Raw genomic sequence first — 6,895 nt, forward strand, 5'->3', positions numbered from 1 at the left:
CATAGTTTATTATTTTTAATTTGCCTGGGATGGATTTTTTAAGTATCCTGGACTTTCGCCAAAATTAACGTTTCAAGGTCACTTTTGCTGTAATATACAGAGCATTTAACGAAACATGGTATTTACAAGATACAATAATACATCTAATAATTATGAGATACATGGAATATTAAAAAATCATGATTAAAGTAAGTATATTTAATAAATAGAGATTAGGACTTTTAAATCAGAGAAAACATGTACGTACAAACTAACAATAGAAGGAAATAAGCATATTTTCATAATTTTACGTTTCTTTGTAATTTTTTCTTGATGCTTCGAATTTTAAGTAGTCTGGATGGAGGCCAAGACTTTAATATCAAGGTTGGATTTGCTCTAATATACAGAACGTTCATTTGGTTGATGCATTTAAACAGTTTAATAGATATATAGCTCATAAATTATAATTTATTATTTTAATACAAATTTATTTCAAAATATATTGCATGTGTGTATCTTTTTCATTTTTTGTTGTTTGTCTTTCTCACCTGTTTGTGTAAATCAATAATGTATATCTGATTTGACTAGCTCTAAATAACTAGTTATTTTTTAAATATTTGATGTATGACTCTAAAAAACGCCAAACTTAATGAAATATAAAATATTTTTTCTTTGATTTTTTAAATGAAACATCTTTTATTTTTTTATTAGATAGAGAGTTAAAACATGAACATTTTTTTTATTTAAAGTATTTCATAATTTTTAATGGTTTCGCAGATACACGCAGTATTATTTCATATGACACTTTCCACGGTAAAATACAAGAGAAAAGTCATTGGCTGGCTTCGATAAAACTTTTACTGTGGAAAATACCATATGAAATATAAAACCACGTACATCTGCGAAACCGTTCAAAATTTTGAAACACTCTAAATACAAAAAATGTTAATTTTTTAATTCTCCATCTATTGAAAAATTAATATACTGAGTGTTCCGTTTAAAAAAAAACAAAGAAACATTATTTTATATTTTGGAAAGTTTGGAGTAGAATTTTGAACATCCTGTATGATTTACGGTTACCATATTTATAGCAAAATAACTACAGACTATCTAAAGTAAATACCTGATATAGTTTTGATTTCAGTACAGTTCTTGTATTTTTAATATCTCTGAAACTATCGAAATATATTTACTCATATCTTAGAATTATGTAAAGTGATCTGAAAGGAAGCCAAAAATACAATAATATACAGGGTGTTCTATTTGAAAAAATTGTCCTGATCCACTCGCACTTTTTTTACCACCCTACAGAAGTTAAAATATTTTTCTGAAATACATCTTACAGATGCCCGACGCACCATTGCCGCACCCTGTATAAAAGGTGAATGGCACTCTCGGTATTCTTTTTACTTTATTTCATAGAAAATGACGCTCTCATATAGAATGACATGTCATATTTTGACATTTTAGATTAAAACATTTATAAACTCAATTTTTTTCAAATGGAATGAGGGTGGCTCATAACATATTCGAAAAGCGATTTTTTTACTAATAATTTGGTACCACACACTTGGTATTTCGTGTCAAACTGTCGTTATGAACCGTATATTACAATTTCAAATAAACCATAAATATGCTAAAATGAGAGACATGACATATGAGAGTGTCATTTCCTATCGAATAAAATAAAAAAATACCGAGGATGCCATTTAAAAATCAAAAGTTGTAGTCATTTCCGGTGAAACCAGAAGTAACCTTATGTCATACTAATATACCAAATCTTATTTTTTTATCTGATAAAATAAAAAGCGTTATAGGGGTGAGTCACTTTTGATACGCACCCGGTATACACCAAAATTATGTTTCTCCTCGTACAGTATGAGCGGTTATATTTAAAATATATAGTATTTTTAAGATGTAAAATAGTTTTTTTAAAGTATTATTTTTAGAATATCGTTTTAAGATGAAAAAATTCTATAAAATATAAACACTGAAAATGATTAAATTTTAAGGTACCGGTTTCTCTTGCCGTTCAGTGTAAATAACCGAAAGAATATAAAAGGAAAATCATATACAACAGAATTATGTTCCTCCTCGTACAGTATGAATGGTAATGTTTAAAACAGTATTTTTATGATATGTGTAGAAAAAATCTCTGTTATATGAATAGTATAAAATATTAAAACAAATAAAAAAAAATTATGATGCATGTTTCTCCTGCCGGCCGGTTAATGTAGGCATCGTATAACCTTTGAATCTTTGAATAAGAAGACTAAGGAAGGAGCATAATGCTATCCATGTATTCATGCATGGTGGGCGGAAAAGCCACCATAAAAGCTCTCTAGGGTGGGGATCCTTGACAGTTCTGTTTGACGATTCATTTGACACATTTGAATTTGATTTGAAATTTTGTGGATTTGTCAGTCTTTACGGAGCTTATTTTATGTTATTTATTATTTATTCTACTACTGATAGTTGTATAAAGGTAGTAAATCTAGATGGAAATTGTGGCAGAACTTAAATTAACAGTGACACTATCGCAATTTATCGAAAAAGACTCTAAAATAGTTGGTTGTGTAGCGTGCGGTAGATCTCCGCAAAAATTAAGTGAAATAATGGAACAACTTTTCGCTTGTAAGTGACTATATAATATACATACGTGTAGTAAACCGATCATTTATGAAATTCACTTAAATTAACTAAATTATATATTTTTCTTGCATTTTAGCTTTTATTTATTACTTGTCAAAGATTAGATGTCAAAGAATTTAGATACGTTAATTTGACTCAAGAATTTGACTTACCTGCTTCAGTAGCGTATCGGATGTTTGTGTTAATAAATACTTATTATAACTTATCTATTTTTATTAGAATTATATATTTTTATAACAATTTTAATAACTACCAACATTTATTCACAACGTAAAATAAAACAACAAATTATTGAGTCTACCCCACGTCTACCCTACATCATAGTTTTACATTTTTTAAATAAAATTAGAACGACAATGATAAACCGGGATTTAAATCGGCCATATTTGAGGCCCATCGCGGTGTACCTAAGATTTTTGATATGCTCCTTCCTTAGTCTTCTTATTCAAAACTTTGAATAAAAAGTATAACCTATAGAATACAAAAGGTGTGCCAAATACAACAAAATTATGTTCATCCTTGTATAGTATGATTTGTTATGGTTAAAATAGTATTTGTATGATTTGAAATATAAATAATAAAAAAAGTTTAAATACAAGAAAATTTTAAGGTGCCGATTTTTTTTTGTCAGCCAGTGTTTATTACTTAAAGAATACAAGGGGTGGATCATATACAACAAAATTATGTTCCTCTTAAAAACAGTACTCTTGGTCATGCCAAAACAGTATTTTTATGAAAAATCTTATCAAAAAAAACCCTTACCTCTCCCAACGCGAGTGGACAATCCTCTTTGCTATCACAGAACTTTTGTCTTTATCTCGTTTCGGGTAAGACTATCACAGAGGGCCTTTGAGGCTTTCTGTGATAAGCCTTTGGCAAAAGTCAGTAAAGTCATACTTTTAATTCTAAAATTGTTATTAATAAGCGAATATCGCTAAAATGCTACTAGCTATTGAGATGAATCAAAAAACAAACTATCCAGAAAAAATGAATCTTGGTTGTAAAGTAGTTTTTAAATTCTATACTTTGTTAAACCATTCCACACTAAACTTTCACCATAATAATACCATTTTGTTTTTTTCTCATGTAATAGACAGATGAGAACTATACTACCTAATTTAAAAAAGAGGTTGAAAAGTCAAATAATTTGACTACAAATTGCTTAAAAGAACATCAAAATCGGCCCACCAAAACATATAATATTGAAATTCAAAATTCACGTGTACGTTTTTTGAGCCGATCGGTGTGTATCATAACCTAACGTGTACAAGAGGTGTATATAAAGAAATTTTGTTCCTCCTTGTACAGTACAATTGGTTACAGTTGTATTGGTAAAATTGTATTTTTATGATGTATACAGGGTGTTTCAAAACAAATGCGAAAAACTTCAGGGGGCGATTCCTTGTTTAAAATAAAGGATAGTTTGCTTCATAAACGTTGGGTCAAAAGTCAACCATTAGGGAGATATCGCGGTACAAAGATGGCGGAAAAATAATGTTTTTATTTTTTATCTTGAAAACGAAAAGAGATAGACTAATGAAATTTTATGGGAGCATTACTGTTATGAAAACACACTTTCTGGTAATTTTCACTTTTTAAAATGAGTAGAAGGGTTTGAAATAACTACTCCTATCATTCTTGTTAACGAAATTTAAAGAAAAATCTTATCAAACACATAGCAAAAAATTAATTTGGATAGCTTGGTTTGTTTAGAAACTTTTATCTCTTGTGTTTTCTTTGATAAAACTCGCCGATTTGAAATTGTAAAATAAAATGTAAAGCATTACATGTCAGGATAAAAACATTTTTAGATAAAGAATCTAGTGATAATAACGATAATAATAAGAATCTAGATAATAACGTATTGCAGTAGAGTAATGTCAATAAAATAATATTAGAAACATCCCCTAAAAAGTGACAGCGACCGACTAGATTTTATCCTAAAAAAATTAGAGCAGCCCACTAGATTCTCTATCTAAAAATGTTTTTTGTCCTGACATGTAATGCTTTACATTTTATTTTTTAATTTCAAATCGGTGAGTTTTATCAAAAAAACATAAGAGATAAAAAAGTTTCTAAACAAACTAAACTATCCAAATTAATTTTTATTAATTTTTTTGCATGTGTTTGATAAGCTTTTTTTTTAAATTTTGTTAACAAGAATGATAGGGGTAGTTTATTTCAACCCCTTGCACTCATTTTAAAAAAGTGAAAAAATTACCAGAAAGTTTGTTTTCATAACAGTAATGCTTCCATAAAATTTCATTAGTCTATCGTTTTTCGTTTTCAAGGTAAAAAATAAAAACATAATTTTTCCGCCATCTTTGTACCGCGATATCTCCCTAATGGTTGACTTTTGACCCAACGTTTATAAAGCAAACTACCCTTTATTTTGAACAAGAAATCACCCCCTGAAGTTTTTCGCATTTGTTTTGAAACACCCTGTATACAGGGTGAGTCTTAAATAAGTGCAAATATTTTCAGGGCTGGTAGATCTCGATAAAAGAAACATATATTCCCTTTAGTATTTTTAAAATAAGTCCAAAATAACTGAGTTATTTTATTTTGAAAATTCCCCCAAAATTGTTTTTTTTGCTTAAATTTTGAGAACCACTGGATCTTTTCCGGATTTTCTTTATTGTAAATTTAATCTACTATCTATATTGCCATATTATGAGGATATAATGTTCCAATTTTTTTTTCAAAAAGTTCCAATTTTTTTTTCGCAAAAGAACCTCATAGTCCTGTTTCTGGGGTCAGAATATACTACAGCTAAAAATATTTGTACTTATTTAAGACTCACTCTGTATATAAAACTATCTGAAATATAAACAATAAAAAAAAATACATGAAAACTTTGTCTGTTTTTGAAAGTGTCTTTTCTTGCCGTTCAGTATATTTTATAACCTAAAAAGTATAAGGAGTAAATCATATACAACATATTTATGTTCCTCCTCGTACAGTATGATTGGTTGTGTTTAAAAGGGATTAAATAGGAGACAATTTTAAGGTGCCGGTTTTTTGTGCCGGTCAGTGTAAATAACCTAAAGAATACAAGAGGTGAATCATATACAACGAAATTATGTTCGCCTTCGTAGACTACGATTTCTTTTGCCTAAATAGTATTTTTATGATACATATAACGACAAATCTTTGTGAAAAATAAATAACAAAAGGGATTAAATATAAGAAAATTTTAAAATGACGTTTTTTTGTGGCGTTCAGTGTAAATAACCGAAAGAATATAAAAGGAGAATGATATATTTTACAACAGAATTATGTCCCTCATTGTACAGTATGAATGGTAATGTTTAAAACAGTATTTTTATGATAGGCATAGAAAAAAATCTCTGTTATATGAGTAATAAAAAAAAGCTTGTTTCTCGTGCCGGCCGGTTAATGTATAGTATAACCTAAAGAATACAAGGGGTGTATCGGATACAACAAAATTATGTTTATCCTTGTAGAGTACGTTTTGTTATGGCTAAAATAGTTTTATTTTTATGATATGAAATATGAATAATAAAAAAAATTAAATACAAGAAAAGTTTAAGGTGCCGGTTTTTCTTGTCGGCTAGTGTTTATAACTTGAAGAATACAAGAGGTGGATCATATACAACAAAATTATGTTTCTCGTAGAAACAGTACTCTTGGTCATGCCATAACAGTATTTTCATGAAAAAAATCTCAATAAAAAGACCTTACCTCGCCCAACGCGAGTGGACGATCCTCTTCGCTATCACAGAACTTTTGTCTCTCGTTTCGGGCAAGAAGCGAACGGACGAACGACAAAGGGCTCCTTCCTCGGTACTGCCGTGGCCCCCTTCCGACTCAGAGCAGCCCCGGAGGAAATTGATCTGGCGGCGGCGGCGCGGCGCGTCGGTGGCGGTGGGGTGCGACGTGGGCGCTTCCTGCCCCTCTGACTGCGCCCCTCGAACTGGTCGGCGGCCGCGGCGTCTGGTTGTGGAATAACGAGGGTTCTGTTGTCTGAGGAGCCGAGTGGAGGTGGTAAAGGGTTGGGGGCGGCGTTGCCGACGTGCCTGGAAAAGTAGGAGGTACCGTGTAAAAAAGAAAGTGTCATTGCATGGTACAATATTATTTATTTTATATACACTCAGAGGCGAAAAAAGCAACAAAAACGGTTTTCGTGTGTTATACAGGGTGTTTCAAAACACATGTGCCATCTCTCGTGGGGAGACCTCACGTAAAAATAAGATTTATTTTTCATATCAACATATGTCCAATTCTGATCGTCGATTTTGAT

General features: G+C 30.6%; 1 protein-coding gene across 2 annotated transcripts in view; it reads right to left on the reverse strand.

Annotated features, from left to right (window-relative positions):
• The window catches only part of LOC115882692 (glycine N-acyltransferase-like), a 47,166-nt gene that overhangs the window by 39,003 nt on the left and 1,268 nt on the right, over nucleotides 1–6,895 (reverse strand). Inside the window, exon 2 of one of the 2 annotated variants that reach the window (XM_030900900.1) lies at nucleotides 6,337–6,671. The exons of the other annotated variant lie outside the window; for it this stretch is intronic. The gene's annotated coding sequence lies outside the window, so the exon portion shown is untranslated. The remainder of the gene's footprint in view (nucleotides 1–6,336; nucleotides 6,672–6,895) is intronic. 2 annotated transcript variants of the gene reach the window in all.

The sequence above is a fragment of the Sitophilus oryzae genome, unplaced genomic scaffold (assembly GCF_002938485.1).
Source record: "Sitophilus oryzae breed Bouriz unplaced genomic scaffold, Soryzae_2.0 scaffold_179_pilon_pilon, whole genome shotgun sequence".
NCBI lineage: Eukaryota > Metazoa > Arthropoda > Insecta > Coleoptera > Curculionidae > Sitophilus > Sitophilus oryzae.